Below are 18173 nucleotides of genomic sequence, written 5' to 3'. Positions count from 1 at the left end.
TATAATAAATTGAGAAGGAAAGCCAAACTTTTCACGGCCATAAAAAAAGCATCCCATTTTACCGGATCGAATGCTTTCTCAGCATCAACTGCGGGCGTCCGATTCACTTAAAAAAACATACAGTGCCTGAACTAAGAAGCTAGTGTTATATGACATCAACCTTCCACCCACAAATCCAGTCTGGTCCTTATGAATCACCTTCTCGGCAGCCAGAGTAATACGGTTTGCCCAAATGTTCATTTGCATTTTATAATCAGTATTTAATAAATGAATCGGCCTATATGAGTTTACATCCATAAGATTCTTTCCCTTCTTAATACAACTGACAATTGTTGATTCCTTAATAATTGTTGGGGTCCCCTCTTTCTTTATAACATTGAAAAGCTCCATCAAAATAGGTGTTTGCTCTACAGAAAATGTTTTATGGAACTCTGTTGAGAGGCCGTCATTGCCACAATTGAGGCCAGGGCCTGCTGGATTTGGAATACTGTAATATTAGCTACTAATCCCCCTACCTACATGCTTGTCAATTGTGGTAGTTTAATAGCCTGAAAGTACTTATGCATAATTTCATTTTAGACCAGGCATCCTATTCTTCCAGAATGGATGCACTTTTATTTTTAGGGATCCTTCTAACCACTAGCGAGCTCAGACAATTGCCCACCGGTTTCAGATATTGCACTAAACAAAAGACACACTGTCTTGTGATGCATAATACAATGTTCTTAAACCTGGCTGGGTGAAGATTGTGATAAACTTCTCTTGTACATGTATTTAAAGTAAAAAAAAAAAGATATATATTACGTTTAAATAGCTTGAGCTTCATAGTTTGTGCTTTCGGAGAACATATCACAGGACGTTCTAGTTGCTTTACAGCTATAATCTCACTTGTATTTTATGTTGGAGTAGGATCGAGTGCTCTTTACCACCATCAATGCTACAGAGATTCATCCTCCATGCTAATCATCGATGAATCCCATTGTTCATGACGAGCTCAGCTCTTCATGAGCACACAAGCAGTGTACTGCATGACGAGCTGAGCTCGTGATGAGCATGGAAGGGGTTAAAGTGTACTATTCCTATGCACTCAAATACAAGAATGCCTAAACTATCGTAGATATTTTTTTTATTATTTCAGCTTAATGGGCATACAAAAAAGCACTAGACAATTAAAACATTCCAAACGTACAAAAAAATCACAATCTTGTAGTCTGAGGAGAGCTTTTAATTTGGTTCCCTTCTAGTCTTTAGCCCTAAGACTAGGTTGTCTACTGATCTCGTAATGTTCCATACCATAAATATGCAAGATGCTACAGATGAGTAGATAGCTTTTATGTCTGCTCGGTAGCATTGGAGGCGTGCCTCCCTAAGTCTGGTACTGTATTTGATGAATAAGGGCTGTAACTATAATATTCTTGCAGAAATCAAATTACTGCACAGCAGCATAACATGTATAATGGTTTCTTCTCTTCCTATAGTACACCTGTACAAATTTGCTTTTACTTAACACATTAGTCCAGTTTTTAACATAGGACAGACCTGGCAGAGTTTCTAGTCAAAGCTTCACATATAGTGTACTTTTAACGTCATGAAATATATAATCAAAATAAGCTCCATAGACTGTTCCTGTTTTTATTTTGAGGAACTGCAACAATAGTTTGCCTTTGTGAGCTACATTCTCTGGATGTAACCACAGTAGTTTTCCTTGCATGACCAAAGACTTGCTTTAATCATGGAATTAGGTTTGGTCCAAGCTTTCCGGAAACCTATTTCAATAAGTATTTTAGCCACATGCGTGAACCATGGTAACAATATCTACTTGTGGTTCCCTCGTAAATCCTGTAGAGCTTTCTGAAGAGTTGAAAGTTGGGGCTTATCCACAGGTGTACCCAGTATATGATGGGTTCAAGTGCAATGCCTTGTTTGGATCTTAGTATAGTCATTAGTGTTCCTGGGTCAAGATGATGAATTTGTCGTAAGAAGGTATTTTCTGGTACTTGGAAGCCTGGTGTTATTTTGTGCCCCCAGATCTCTCCACAATATACACTAGCATCTATGATCTTCATGTTATAGGCAGTGAGAGTCGGCGCAATTAGCTTGTTACTACTAGGGTTGGTTGGTAAACTCCGCTCTACCGGTGGAGTTCGCAGAGTTTTGCCCATTCCGCGCTTTGTTTGGAGCTTGCAATTCAGCAAAATCTCTGCCAGCTGCCGTGTGATGGAGCTTACTGCCCACCCCTAGCTTCAAGTTCTAACCTTTGAGTTGCACATGCACGTGAAGTGCAACATAATGCTTTGTTAGTGACCCATGTGATGCGTGTGTGCACCCTGTGCGAGGTCCCTCGATAGTGATCTTCCTGCTGCACATGCGCACTGTGCACAGTAACGATGTTCCTTGATCTAAACCCTCGAGCTGTACATGCGCACTGTGTGTGGGGTCTCTGTCTTCATCCTGCTCAGCTCTCTATGCCGCAGGGACTGTGGCTCACCGATGCTGAGCCATGACTGGCACAGATAGTGAGAAACATCTTCATCTGTGCTTTAAATCACAACCTTAACCACTGCCATTGCCACAGATCCTGAATACAAAGTGCCAGTGAGTGGCATGAGCAGTGTGAATGCCTAATAGCTGCTTCTGGCACCAGAGTTTCAAAAGAAACAAGCACGAGGAATACGAGCTTCAAGAATATGCTTGCATTTATTGCTTGCTTGTGAATAACCAACATTTTCTTTAGACCAAACCAAGCACTTGGCACAATTCCTTCCGGGGGCAGGGTTGTCTGTGTAATCCACTTATGCATTGGTGCTGTGGCCTGTTAGATCTTGGTACCGAATCGGGCAGCTGCACTGAAATGATTACAGCTGTGACTCCTGGGGCCAGGGGTAGCAAGGGGGCTCACATATATAGTTGAGGTTGTGAGCAGTGGGGCAGGGGAGATACAGGGGGCATCTTGATGTGTATATGGTTGAAGTTGTAACTCTGGGGGCTAGTGTGCTGAAAGGTCACACTCTAGTTAGTCAGGAGCTTGTTGGGTGGGGCCAGAGGCTTTCATCTGCTGATGGAGCTAGATAAGTGTAATAATGGCAAACTATTGAATAATACAGCAGCATAACTCTAGCTTTGCCCATCACACCCACCCTAAGCTTGCGTGCATTCTGGGGGAACCCAGAGTAGCGGAGTAGGGGTGCTGCAATAGTGTTCTGAAAAGGTAGGCCCAGGTTTTCATCTGTCCCTTTAAGTTCCAAATGCTGTACACTACTTTGCCACCTCAGGGGAGTCCTTCCCCTTCACTTACCTGCCAAGCAGTGAAGCGCTTACTGGCTCAAGCAGTCAATCAATCAATCAATTAATCAATCAGGGTTCGTAAAGTGCAGCTACTCATCCGTGAGGGTCTCAAGGTACTGGGGGCAAGAGAGTGGGAGGGGCTGCTGATCCATCTGAGCACTGGGGCTCAGTTGAAGAGCCAGGTTTTGAGATCCTTCCTGAATTGGGCCAGCGACAGGGATGGTCTGAGGTGGAGAGGCAGGGTATTCCAAGTCTTGGCGGCAAGGTAGAAGGATCTTACTTCGGGTCTAGTCTTGTGGCTCCGAGAGACGGTGGCAAGGGCCAGCTGCATGGAGCGGAGGTGTCTGGTGGGTACGTGGAATTAGAGGCTGTGGTTCAGGTATACTGGTCCTGCATTGTGGAGGGCTTTGTAGGCATGCATGAGGAGCTTGAAAATGATTGATGACTAGGAGCCAGTGAAGTTCTCCGATATATTCGGTGATATGGCTGTGGTGGGAGATGTCGAGGATCAGTCTGGCTGCAGTATGTGGAATGTTCTGTAGTTTCCTTAGAAGTCATGTTCTACTTTTGTAATATCATGCACCCTGCCCTATGGGCATATATGGTTTACGCCTGGACCTTTTAAGAATTAATACTGAAGGTTTAGGCCTGACAAAAGTTTTATAATGCCAGGTCAAAATGGGATTTTAAAACTGCACTACAGGCTGCAATGGGAGACCTGAGACATGTTTTTCAGTGATACTTTAGAGGGTGGCGCAATGAATGTTGCAGCCCACTTGTAGCATGTAATTTACATACCCTAGGAACATATAGTATGCTATACTAGGGACTTTTAAGTAAATTAAATGCATCCAATACGTGGATGCCAATTTTACCATGTTTAAAAGGGAGCGCAAAAGCATTTTACAACTGGTTTTCAGGGGAAAAGTGGACAGAGCCCTTATGCCAACAAAAATTGACTCAACTACAGAAGGTGAAATCTTGGGTGATCCGGTTGAAAGAAAACATTTCCATCATGGACCTCTTACATGAAAGGATCTCTGTCACAGTTCTTTTATTAGCCTATTGCTGAGTACCTTTAAATATCCATTTCTATTAAAATGTGTCAACAGTTCTCGAATTGCTTTCTTAAGCTAGTCAGTTCATGAATGGTCAGTCTTCTCTGAGTTTTTTAAAACTTTACTCAGGTGCGCCACAGCAACCTAAAGTAGTCCTGAAAAATGATAAATTAAGACCTGAAATTTAACATGTGAGCACAACCAGTAGTTTTAGGGGCAGTCTCGCCCAAGAAAATTGTGGTAAACACAGAGCATTGAACAGCAAAAGGTATCACTGGCCAAAACCAAATGATTTTTCTGGCATCCATGAAGGGGACATATTTCTGTACTGCAGTGGTGGGCAAAGTATGCTGGGACACTATTTCTCTATGAGAGAATATCATGCATCTTTCTATATAAACTTGTGTGCCTGATAGTATGTGCTTGAGGCACAGGAGAAGAATATTTATCTGCAGGACCAGCAGTCCATGTATGACGATACACTCCAGTAGAACATCCTGTGCCAAATTAACACTACTTTTAATAATGTGCTATATCATAATTCTCATTATCTTTCCCATGCCAGTTAATCAGACTATATATGCCTGTTATGTCCTCCTTTAGCCCGGTATGCAAAATGCCTCACATTCCCTCAGTTCTTCATCAGTTCCTTAATTTGCCTCACATACTCTCAGTTCCTCATCAGTTCCTTAACTGTTTGTGGTCAGAACAGTCTACACGTGCTGCAAGCAGGGCCGGACTGGAAACCAAAACCGGCCCTGACAAAGTGCTCGGCCGGCACCCTCTCTCTCCCCCCCGGGGGAGGTTGGGGGTGCGACCGAGCTCTTTGCCGGGGCCGGTTTTCGGCCGATTTTGTTACAGGGCCGATTTTGCAGCTATGCTGCAAAAACGGCCCTCTACAAAAAACGGCCCCCGGGGACCCAAAACCGCCCCCCCACCTTGTGGCGCACCAGGGGATTGCCCGGTGCCCGCAATGGCCAGTCCGGCCCTGGCTGCAAGATAAAAAAGAATACAATGCCATTGCACAGAAAACACCACCAAGAGGCCAATTTTCCCAAATGCCTTAGTATGTAAAGCAAAACACGAGTTACGAGCCCAGTTTAAATAACACTAAATCTTTGGTGGAAAGTGTGTAAATGTGGAAACATTTTATGAGAACATCCTCTGTCTATGTGTCTGGTCATAAAGCAAACAAAGTGATTGAACTTAATGGAAGAAGCATGTTATTGATGTTTTATTACCTAATTTTGTAAAGACTACATACATTTGTATTGAACATCAAAGATTACTTCTTTTGGAAGCAATCCATTTCAAGAACATGAGGTCGACTTTAGTTAGTCTATTGCAGAGAAGTACTAAATTCATTCTCTTACACCTTTTCAAGTTCAATTATTTCCCAAACATAGAGCGATTATACATATGTCTGGAATTCTGGTTGCATAGTAAATTTAATTTTCCCAGACAACATTCTGTTATTACTACAGGAAATCTCACAGGAAGCTTCTTGGGTTTCTATTAAACAGTCCGTGTTATTAGTGGCCTGGCATATGCTGTCCACTATTCTAGTGGGCACCTTGCACCAGTCCAAACGTCCCTTATTGATGGTAGGTTTAAAGATAACCTATATAGAAAGCTATCCTAGTGCTAGCTGTGGAGAGCAGCCTTCAGGGTAAGTCTTGAAAGAATGTAGAGCAGCTTATTTTACCAGCCTATATGACCAAATGAAAGGTGAACCACACCAGGTATATATATATATATATATATAAAATATATGTATTTATTCTAAAGACATCCCTCTAGTCCCTTTATGAGGCTAGAGGCAAAGGTAAATTCAGTAAACCTATTTAGCACACAGTAAATTAGCACAATATTTGTTGAGCCCTGGGGCACACAAAACCATATATTAAGAAAGTGGTATAAGAACCATGACTGACATAGATACAAGGCCTAGATCCTTTAGAACCACTGAGTCAACCAGGAACCACCCAAGGTAGTGACACAGGGGACCCACGGGGGATGCGTGCAGTGTCTAAACACAGCCACCAATCACCATTACCTTCTATGGGGAAAGTTGCGATTGGAAAATTACAGATTAAGGACACTTAGAAGAGGACTTGGAGCAAACCCCTTAGGGAAGCCTGGTGCATAGGTGTCTTTTAGTGTCGGGCTTTATCGTCGATTTCAATGGCGAGCTGCTGCAAAAGTGCTGCTGTCGACCAAGTGGAAAGTGTCCGGGTGGATCGGAGATGTGAAGAACCTGAAAGCAGAGGGGACAGAGTCTGGGTCACTAGCCAGTGACCAGGAAGGTGATGAGAAGATGACAAATGATGTTGGGTGATTTCAGGTGAAGAAGGTGTAGCTTGACTCTTCAGCCACGAGAACCAGGAGACGTTGACGACAGCCAGGAGCTGGATTCCAGCTGGGCCACAAAGGATGTCGAGGGCTGCGGTGTTGGATTCCGGATCGGACCAAACAAGCCTCGGCAACAGCAACCCATGCAAAAAAGCAGAGATTGGCTTCGGTCCAGACCAGCAAGTTTTGAGGAACTCACCCTTTGGAGGGGAGTCAGGGCACATCTGGAGCAACCAGGGGAATCTCATGGAAAAGAAGAGTTACCTTCGTGGAGACCCACCAATCGACAGACCAGGGATCGCGAAGGGGCCTCGAGCAGAAATGCTGGAAGTAGGCTCACGGAAAACTCGTGGAGTGTAGGCCCACAATCTTCGGCGCAGATGGTGAGCAGGGCTCAGACTACAAGTAGCCCAATGCACAACTTCGGGAAAGCTCGGGAAGTGGATGCATGAGTTCCGGTCCCACGTCACTCATGAGTGCTGCAGGTCTCAGCTGTGCTGGGAATACGTGTCGGCCTCTGAGAAGTCTGGAAGTCCATGTCCTGAGTCGCAATTACTTCGGGGTACAGTGGGATCCTCAGAAATGCAGACCGGCAAGATGCTTCTTTGGTGCCTGTTTGAACAGGAGAGTCACTCCTTGACCCCAAGGGAGATTCTTCCATCTTGTAGTTGATATAGAATGTCGAAGTTCCAGGATATATGTTGCAGAGTTTCGTCCAGGTGTAATCTGAAGTCCTAAGGACTGAGGGCCCATACTTATACTAAGAAAGGGGGTTGGACATATTCTGGGGACCCACCTATGGGAAGGTCAGGGAAGAGGGGTGGCTACACCCATTCCCTTTGTCCAGTTTCGTGCCACAGCAGGGGCTGAGTGCCCCTACAACCGGATTGAACTGGGATATGCACAGGGACACCAAGTGTGCCCCCAGCACTGTCTGAAAAGCATTCTATGAATGCAGCCACCCAGCCCCAATACACTAAAGCCTGTCTGGGAGGTGGTTACACCTCCCTGTGACAGGAAACCTATTGCCCAGGCCTCCCTTGCAGGAGTTTCGTCCAGCAGCAGGAGGTCAGACTTGTGTCTGTGGCTGCAGCATCCATTTTGTGATGCTAGGGCTCTTTTAAACTATTACCGGTTAGGTCAGTGCTTACATGACTCACCCTCTAGAAGGCTGGAATTCTACGGGGGGTAGGATTCCAAAGTGTTTGACACCAAACACAACATGTTTTCATTCAGTCATTCCAAAGTTAGCATTTACAGCGAGGTTATAATGCACTTAAGAGTATATGGTCTGGCTGCATCACAGAACAGCTACAGAGAAGAGATTCCAAAAGCTTCAGAGGGGTCCTGCTCATGCATGTGCACCCTCTCACACAAAACCAAGCACTCTGCCTTCAGGATTGATAAGGCCTGCCATAGGAGTGACTTATAGGTGTATATGTGTCAGTGATTAAAGGTAGATATTGGTAACCTATATCTTAGTAAGGGGTGCATGCACCACCTTACCCAGGCTGCAGTATCAGACATGTGGTGACATTTTAGAAGGCTTCCTAGGAGTGGCATAATACATACTTCAGCCCCTGGTAGGCCTCTGGGGTACCTATGCCCTTAGTACCTAAGGTACCAAGTGACTTTAAGACTTTATTGCGTGATTTAAAAAACCATTGCAAATACAAAACATTTAGAAGGGTTTCAAAATTACATTTAAAATATCATGTCCATAAAAAAATCAATATGGGTAGCAATAGCAGGTAAAGCTTTCATATAAAATATCATATTCATTAAAAGCCAAAAGGGCTGGAAATAGCAAGTGAAACTTAACAACGTTGTTCCAATGGGGAGTCACATACTGTGGGCACCTCACTAAGTTTTTTTGCAGCACGCTCCATAAATCTTACTAGGGCACAATTTAGTTTAGTGTTCCTAGGATCAAAACAGACCAAAACTGCTGCTCTGCAGCTTCTAATCATGTTCCTATTCCAATGGTGCTTAAGTAGGCCCCGTCTCTCTGTCAGTAGTTTTGGACACAGACAGGTGATATGTATGATGTCTTCTTTGTGGGTCCCGCAGAGTCGGCATAGGTCTCTTCCATGTTCTCTTTTCCATTTTGGCCAATGAATCAACAGGTTAATAACTCCCAGTCTCAATTTAAAAAAACTTAGTTTCGTTCGAGCACTAAAAGGTATAGTAAGATACGGCTGAGGAATTAACAAGGCATAGGATTGGAGGGTCATCCACCCATGGCTTCTTTTTGCAAGGGTGGCTTTATCCTCCACTATTGACAGTTTTTTGGTACTGATTTTCGCTAGCCTTTTGAATTCCTTTTGACTAGCGTGTAAGTTCCAGAGGTCATTTAGGCATAGAGTTGTTAAACCTTTTGACCAATAGTCATTTCCTGCTCGCCATGAGTTGTTGTCAATACTGGCCCACAAATGGTGCCCTAGGCTTCCCTCCTTTGATAACCTCAGTTTGTGACAGCACACAAGAAAATACATGTCTCTGGCCAATGGTTGTTTGCAGATGCCTCGTTCCAATCTAATTTGTGCTGGTGATGTATGGTTTGGTAACTTGAACACTGACCTGTAGATCTTGGTGATGATTGTGTCCAGATGGTTACTGTCCAATCCTTTTAAAGCTTCACTACCGTAGGTTAAGGTAGGAATCATTTTTGCCTGAGCCACCTGTAGTGTGGGGGCAAGAGTTGGGCCTTGTAGCTTCTTTTGGATTAGTCCAATTGCAAAGGCAAGTGCCGTACCCTTCCTTTTTAGCTCTTCTAGATGGGATTTGTATTTTTCGTTGTTGTTAAAAGTGACTCCAAGATACCTTTGGCAGTTTGATTCGACAATGCTTTCATTGTTCAAAGCCCAAGACAGTTTCTTGACTTTCCTTGTATGCACTGCTAGGATTTTCGTCTTCCTATTAATAATACGAAGCTCGTTGTTTTTTGAATAGTCAGAAGTAGCGTCCAGGAGTCTTTGCATTCCGATCTTTGTTTTGCTTAACAGTACCACATCGTCAGCATATAATAGGTTGGTCAACGACAGACCAGACAGTTTAGGAGCGTGGGAATTGACCTTGTTAAGTGCTTCAGGGAGGTCGGCTAGAAATAGATTGAAAAGTGTCGGGGCCAATACACAACCCTGTTTGAGGCCTTTTTTCGTAGGAATTGAGCGGGACAATCTTGAGCCGTCCCCGATCTTAATCCTCACCCAAGTGTCTTGGTGTAGAAGTTGTATGGCTCTTAGGAGGACCGCTGGAATATTTAGTCTAGACAACTTATGCCAGAGTTTACTTCTGTTAACATTATCAAAGGCCGCTTGGAAGTCAATGAACCCCATATAGAGTGGGCAGGAACAGAACTTCGCTTGATCAATCAGACAGGAGAGGGTCATAAGGTTAACTGAGGTACCGGTGTTTGTTGTGAATCCTGTTTGATTCGGAGGAATTATAGAGTTATCATCAGCCCATGCCCTAAGTGAATTGAGCAGCACTCCAGCAAAATACTTTGCTTCGTTATCGATGAGTGCAATAAGGCGGTAGTTCCCTGGGGATGTTTTATCCCCTCCTTTAAAAATTGGAGCGAGAATGCCTTTATAAATTGGAGCGAGAATGACTTATAGGTGTATATGTGTCAGTGATTAAAGGTAGATATAGGTAACCTATATCTTAGTAAGGGGTGCATGCACCGCCTTACCCAGGCTGCAGTAGCAGACATGTGGTGACATTTTAGAAGGCTTCCCAGGAGTGGCATAATACATACTTCAGCCCCTGGTAGGCCTCTGGGGTACCTATGCCCTTAGTACCTAAGGTACCAAGTGACTTTAAGACTTTATTGCGTGATTTAAAAAACCATTGCAAATACAAAACATTTAGAAGGGTTTCAAAATTACATTTAAAATATCATGTCCATAAAAAAATCAATATGGGTAGCAATAGCAGGTAAAGCTTTCATATAAAATATCATATTCATTAAAAGCCAAAAGGGCTGGAAATAGCAAGTAAACTTAACAACGTTATTCCAATGGGGAGTCACAAACTGTGGGCACCTCACTAAGTTTTTTTGCAGCGCGCTCCATAAATCTTACTAGGGCACAATTTAGTTTAGTGTTCCTAGGATCAAAACAGGCCAAAACTGCTGCTCTGCAGCTTCTAATCTTGTTCCTATTCCAATGGTGCTTAAGTAGGCCCCGTCTCTCTGTCAGTAGTTTTGGACACAGACAGGTGATATGTATGATGTCTTCTTTGTGGGTCCCGCAGAGTCGGCATAGGTCTCTTCCATGTTCTCTTTTCCATTTTGGCCAATAAATCAACAGGTTAATAACTCCCAGTCTCAATTTTAAAAAACTTAGTTTCGTTCGAGCACTAAAAGGTATAGTAAGATACGGCTGAGGAATTAACAAGGCATAGGATTGGAGGGTCATCCACCCATGGCTTCTTTTTGCAAGGGTGGCTTTATCCTCCACTATTGACAGTTTTTTGGTACTGATTTTCGCTAGCCTTTTGAATTCCTTTTGACTAGCGTGTAAGTTCCAGAGGTCATTTAGGCATAGAGTTGTTAAACCTTTTGACCAATAGTCATGTCCTGCTCGCCATGAGTTGTTGTCAATACTGGCCCACAAATGGTGCCCTAGGCTTCCCTCCTTTGATAACCTCAGTTTGTGACAGCACACAAGAAAATACATGGCTCTGGCCAATGGTTGTTTGCAGATGCCTCGTTCCAATCTAATTTGTGCCGGTGATGTATGGTTTGGTAACTTGAACACTGACCTGTAGATCTTGGTGATGATTGTGTCCAGATGGTTACTGTCCAATCCTTTTAAAGCTTCACTACCGTAGGTTAAGGTAGGAATCATTTTTGCCTGAGCCACCTGTAGTGTGGGGGCAAGAGTTGGGCCTTGTAGCTTCTTTTGGATTAGTCCAATTGCAAAGGCAAGTGCCGTACCCTTCCTTTTTAGCACTTCTAGATGGGATTTGTATTTTTCGTTGTTGTTAAAAGTGACTCCAAGATACCTTTGGCAGTTTGATTCGACAATGCTTTCATTGTTCAAAGCCCAAGACAGTTTCTTGACTTTCCTTGTATGCACTGCTAGGATTTTCGTCTTCCTATTATTAATACGAAGCTCGTTGTTTTTTGAATAGTCAGAAGTAGCGTCCAGGAGTCTTTGCATTCCGATCTTTGTTTTGCTTAACAGTACCACATCGTCAGCATATAATAGGTTGGTCAACGACAGACCAGATAGTTTAGGAGCGTGGGAATTGACCTTGTTAAGTGCTTCAGGGAGGTCGGCTAGAAATAGATTGAAAAGTGTCGGGGCCAATACACAACCCTGTTTGAGGCCTTTTTTCGTAGGAATTGAGCGGGACAATCTTGAGCCGTCCCCGATCTTAATCCTCACCCAAGTGTCCTGGTGTAGAAGTTGTATGGCTCTTAGGAGGACCGCTGGAATATTTAGTCTAGACAACTTATGCCAGAGTTTACTTCTGTTAACATTATCGAAGGCCGCTTGGAAGTCAATGAACCCCATATAGAGTGGGCAGGAACAGAACTTCGCTTGATCAATCAGACAGGAGAGGGTCATAAGGTTATCTGAGGTACCGGTGTTTGTTGTGAATCCTGTTTGATTCGGAGGAATTATAGAGTTATCATCAGCCCATGCCCTAAGTGAATTGAGCAGCACTCCAGCAAAATACTTTGCTTCGTTATCGATGAGTACAATAAGGCGGTAGTTCCCTGGGGATGTTTTATCCCCTCCTTTAAAAATTGGAGCGAGAATGCCTTTAAAATTTGGAGCGAGAATGACTTATAGGTGTATGTGTGTCAGTGATTAAAGGTAGATATAGGTAACCTATATCTTAGTAAGGGGTGCATGCACCACCTTACCCAGGCTGCAGTAGCAGACATGTGGTGACATTTTAGAAGGCTTCCCAGGAGTGGCATATTACATACTTCAGCCCCTGGTAGGCCTCTGGGGTACCTATGCCCTTAGTACCTAAGGTACCATATACTAGGGATTCACAAGGGTAACCCAGTAACCAATCTGGAGTGTACCTAATGTACATGCAATCAATTTAGAGAGGAAGCAGCAAGGCTGGGGTCCTGTTTAGCAGGGCCCCAGCCAGACTAAAGTCGAAAAACAGTGAAACACCAGAAAAAGTGGGGATAACCATAGTAAGCAGATCCTACTCTCCTACAGTGCATACCTGTTAATTGCAATCATTATTGTACCACCGGAATTTACCAATGTGTTTTCTGAGGTGGCTGCTCCTTTGTGCCTCAGATAAACTAGGTTAACTATATCATTACAAAAGGAACTGACTATCAAACCAGACTTTCAAGATCATCAATGTTTATTGTAGATGTGTAATTAAATATTTAATATATATATTACTATCCATTATGGCATTTTTCGAATCAGACAGAGTTTTGTACGCAATGTTTCTATTCTGGTCAATTTTCTTTTCTTTCCAGGAATAATGTTAGCCCTGAAAAAGTATTGACTCTTCTTCTGAGAAAGGCAATAATGTCTGTGTATTGTTTTCTAAATGCATTTAATGTTCTTGTGTTTGTGTAGCCTCTTTTGTAAACCGGACAATCGGGAAGGCCTAAATTCCACTTTACCTTCAATGGGATAAAGAGGTGATCACTCAGATTATGAAGAAATATTTGTAAAATGACAGAAGAGGTATGGGAATGGGCCACTCTTCTTGACCCCCTTCTAGCATGAGTTAAGGATCCAGGTGCTTCAAATGTTCAAGCAGACAAATTCACCAGACTCTGTTACTCATTTATAAGTGTCTGTTGAACCTACATTCTTATGCTTGGCAATCAAGATGCGGTGGTTTGTAAGATTATTATTTTGATTCCAATCTCCATGTTAAATTTTCCATTTTGCTTCATAGATGAGAAGGACCCAGAGCTATCTGCGATGCTTTCCTTATGTGAATTATTTTATTCACGTCCTCTCTTTGCAAAAATTAATAGATCTTTGTTGCAATTCAGAAACAAATTTACATTATTATTATAGATCTTATGTATTCTTGCCAGCTTCAGTTATCCATTCTGCTTCCCTGTTCAAAAAAGTACAATATAACATTTCTCAAAAGTATCCTTTGCTGGGGCAATACGCCAATTTTCTACCACCCTCTTTTATTGGTGATATTAATGGCTTGGTACCTGTTACACTGCTCAATTTATGTATAAATATATTCACAATCTAATTTGACGTTTCTTCACTGCAAGATTGACCCTACTAGAAATGATGGCTCTTTCAAATGATTCATTTTTTTCTGATTGGACTTTTGATCGGAAGAGGAATAGCTCTCTGTAATGTATGTCTCTCCTTGAAGTTTCCGGTGTCCAATAAATGAATATCCTAAGAAGGATTATTTGTAAGCTAAATCAACTTAGTTTAACAAGCTGCATTATACATTTATCTGTGCATAATAAGGATTCAACAATGTTTTCAAAGAAGGAAACACTCCCAGGCATTTAGATATCATGTGGAGCCCAGGGCTAAATGAATGTTTGATGGGTCCCATTTCCAAAAGGGAAAAGGGTGGCCCGACTATAAAATACACAGGGAAGCATTACCGGCTGTAGGCTAATACTAATTTTGAACTGTAGCCCTGCTCTTCAGGTTCAAATTAAAACAATTTCTTCCAATCATGTTTGGAAAACAAGTTAAAATTTACAGATAACCATCAAGCTGCCTGTTCCCTGTCTTAAAAATGTAGAAGAGAATCTTGAATTGCCTAATGTAAGTGTCTAAACGTCAACTTCTTGCTATAAGTGGGGGTGGCAAGTGTTGCTCTTGAAAGGCTGGATCCAAGTTAAACTTCTCACCCTTCTGGACCCATATTGGACCCCCATGCTATCAGCATCCTTACCTACACATGCTGCATGTAGTACTAAGACAGTCTTCCTGATTCTTCTAAATGTGGCTCCTCAACTTTTCTCTATTCTGATTCATCTCAACACCATATCGCTGTTGCAGCAACTGCTCTCAACCTATAAATGTATACTGGGGACAGTCAACATATGTCTAGGATGACCAGTTCCATACCAGATTTTCAGGATAGCTGCATAACACAAATCGGTATTCAATGGATCTAAATTGAGCTCATTTAAAGGGAATATTTATCTTGACAATCATGCAAGCATGCAGTCCTCCGGGACATATGTTGTACATCCCTGATCAATATGCACTCTCCTGTAGTATCCTCTGTACAGTTGTGACCTTGTAAATGGAGGCATACACACTGTCTGCCAGGATGCACGTCAAAGGAAGAATATGATAATGTGTTGCCATTAGGAAATGCATCTAAGCTGCAACACTATTTCCATGTTGTCAGACTTTGGTCTGAGTTTGATGGAGAGCTTCAACAAGAATTAACATTCCTTTTGTGCTTGAAAGTAGATCTTTCCTGGTCTGCAACAAGTAAAGCTGACCTGGCCGAGTTGTTGTGCATTAGTTCACCCTTTTAAAATGTGACATATGCACATAGCACTTACATGCCAGAAATACATGACAAATAAATTCTCCTTCGCGGCTGGCTTTTTTTGCTATCAACATGAAAATCAAAACATAGGTCACAGAATTTTACCCATTGCATCAGGAGGCATGTGACAGTTTTCTCCTAAATTCTCTTCCACTGCTTTGTTCCTCCCCTCTTTTTTCAATGTATACACTTGTCGGGCTAGATAGGATAGCAGCCTCCAATTCTGCAGAGGAGGTACGTGAAACCGAATCTTTTAATCACAATTGAAATCATTTATTCTTGGCGCAGTATTGTTGAGCGTTATGGTGGCTTTAAAGTGATTTCAACATGTGAAAAATATTAATCTCTTCAGGGATTGGATGAACCATCTTCGAAAGATAAACAGTCTTCTCGCATGATTGTCTCTGGGAAATTGTGGCTCGCATTTCAGGAAGTTGAAAAAGGATGCATTTTTGATAAATTTGGAAATATTTTCCTTCATAAACTTTTTTAGGTCTCGCCTGTCGATGCGCATGCGCATCGAGCAAGCGAGACTATAGGGGCTCATCCAGACTTTATCTAACTTGCAAGGAATCGTGGCGATTCCTTGCAGTGCCCGTGACTTTTAAGCTCAATGCGCATGTGCATTGAGCTTAAAAGCGCGTGCACAGCCGCCCGCATTCCTCCGACACCTTTTGAAGTGAAGCTTAGCTTCACTTCAAAGGCCCGGCTTCTTCACACCCACATGCCGCTCTGCCCCGCTCCGCCCCCTCCCCTGAGTCATCCTGCCTGCCCAGACTTCTCCTCCCCCCCTCCGACGTTCCCCCCGCCCCCTCCCGCCACGCAATGCCGAGCTTGTTTTCTTTCTACCCCTTTCCCTAGTCTTTCTCTCGCTTTCCTTGTCTCACGCATCTCTCTCAATGTGTACCTCGTTACATCTATCCATGTCTCTCCCGCTCTCTTCCCATTTGTTCATATGTTGTCATCTGCCAATCTTTCTCCCTACCTCTTCATTCGTTTTCCGTACATTTAGCCCTCAAACCAAATTCCTGTCTACTCGTGCCACCTGCTTTTTATCTGTCAACCTCTCGCCCCACCTCTAGCTCGCTTTCTTCTTCTGTTTACCCCCTCCGTCCCCGTCTCTCTCCATCCGTCAACCCTCCCTCACCCGACCCTCCCTGCCCTCTCTATCCCTTCCGTGGCTTCCTTTCGCAGTTAATGATTGCGGTATTTTCCGCACCTTGGTTAGCCTCTGCTCCTGCTGTGTCTCTTACTGTGTGGATGCAGCTGTAATTATTCTCCAGGTTCACATCCCTCGAGACCTCTGGGTAAAAGTGCTGCCTATAAATAAATATTCGATGTCTCTGCAGCCCCTCTCCTTCCCGCTATACGCTTTGCAGGTTTCTCGCCGTCTCTCCGGATCTCTTTATCACATTCCGGTCCCTCTCCATATTGCTGCGTATTTTGTCCCTTCTGCCTTGCTCTGTCTTTTGTTCACCTTCTTCTCTCTTTTTGTTGGCTCTCTCTCTCCCCCTCCCCAGCCGCCAGCACCTCCCCTCTCTCTCCCTGCAGTTTCACGGCCACCAGGCTCACATTTCTCCTCCCCCCTCCCCAGCCGCCAGCACCTCCCCTCTCTCCCTGCAGTTTCACAGACTTTCACGGCCGCAGGTTGTCTCGTTTTTTTTGTGTTTTTTTTACTTTAAACACAACCCCGGGCTTGTTGTTGTTTTACCTCTGTGACCTGCTCCTAAATGGACAGTGCACGTTATGTATTTATTTAAACAACGCCTTCTGGTGGCATAGTTCACAACCTCGAGTAGACTGCACTGAGTGCAGTGAAGTGCACTGAAGGGTCGTGGACCGTGAACAAGCTGTTGTGCCATCCGGCGCTTCCCATGAGTGCGTCACGTGACCGTTGACGGGCAGCTTTCCTTTTAGATTGGCTTACTTTCTAGGATTAGACACCAGCAACTACATATGCTTATAGCAGTGGTTTGATTTTCTTCCCATTTAGGTCATATGTTTCTTCTTTCTTAGAAGTTTATATTGTCCTAAGACCTGGGAGGAGCTCGCATCCTTAACAGTCCTGGTTTAGCTTCGGACTCTATTTGCGAGGTTAAAGCACGGAATCGAAGCGTACATTTTGGTTTAGCGAGGGATTGTATTCCTTCAGTCTCCTTACACTGCCACAGATGATTCACATGAGAATTGACCTGTCTGTAAGAGGACACTTCTGAACACCTGTGTATATCTCTCTGCCCTGTCTCTCTCTCCCCTTATGACCTCCATGCTTGTTCCCCTCTCACTCACTATCTCGCTCCACTGCCCTGTGTCTCTCTCTGCCCTTGTTTCCCCCTTCCCTGTCTCTCTCTCCCCTTCTGACCTCCATGAGTTTCTCTCTCTGCCCTAGTTTCCTTCTCTCTCTCGCTCGCTCCCCTTCTAATCCTTGTGTGTGTGTCGCTCTGCCCTGGTATCCATTTCCCCCTCTCTCTCGACCCCCTTCTGACTTCCAGCGGTGTCTCTTTCCCTCTACCCTGGTTTCCTTCTCCCCTTCTCTATCTCGTTCCACTTCTGACCCCTTGTGTATATCTCCCTCCGCTGCCCTGGTTTCCATCTCACCCTCTATTCCACTCCACTTCTATGTGTGTGTACCTCGCTCTCCTCTAGGTTCCGTCTCCCCTCCCTCAATGCCTCACCCCTGTGTGTCACTCTCTTCCTTGTTTCCGTCTCCCCTCGCTCGGCCTTGACGACTGACACCCCGTGTGTCACTCTCCCCCTCTGCCTGGTTTCCGTCTCCCCCACCCCGATCTCTTCCTACACTTCTTCACTTTGCTTGAGAAACATACAACCTTTTTATCCTTTTAGGCTGTTGTTTGCATTTGCTTAAAACAAAGCATTCTCTGTGGAACTTTTGCTTGTGTTATACTGATTTTAACGTTATTGTATATTTTTATTTTCACTGTTGCATACGCTTTTTTTTTTTAACTAATGAAACCAAGA

At 43.7% G+C, this 18173-nt stretch overlaps 1 protein-coding gene across 4 annotated transcripts in view; it reads left to right on the top strand.

The window, feature by feature from the left end:
• The window catches only part of FGF13 (fibroblast growth factor 13), a 1132668-nt gene that overhangs the window by 140207 nt on the left and 974288 nt on the right, over positions 1–18173 (top strand). The window lies entirely within an intron of this gene.

The sequence above is a fragment of the Lissotriton helveticus genome, chromosome 4_1, assembly GCF_964261635.1.
Source record: "Lissotriton helveticus chromosome 4_1, aLisHel1.1, whole genome shotgun sequence".
In the NCBI taxonomy this organism is placed as follows: domain Eukaryota; kingdom Metazoa; phylum Chordata; class Amphibia; order Caudata; family Salamandridae; genus Lissotriton; species Lissotriton helveticus.
The sequence above is the reverse complement of the archived record's forward strand: the minus strand, read 5'-3'. Positions and strand labels throughout refer to the sequence as shown.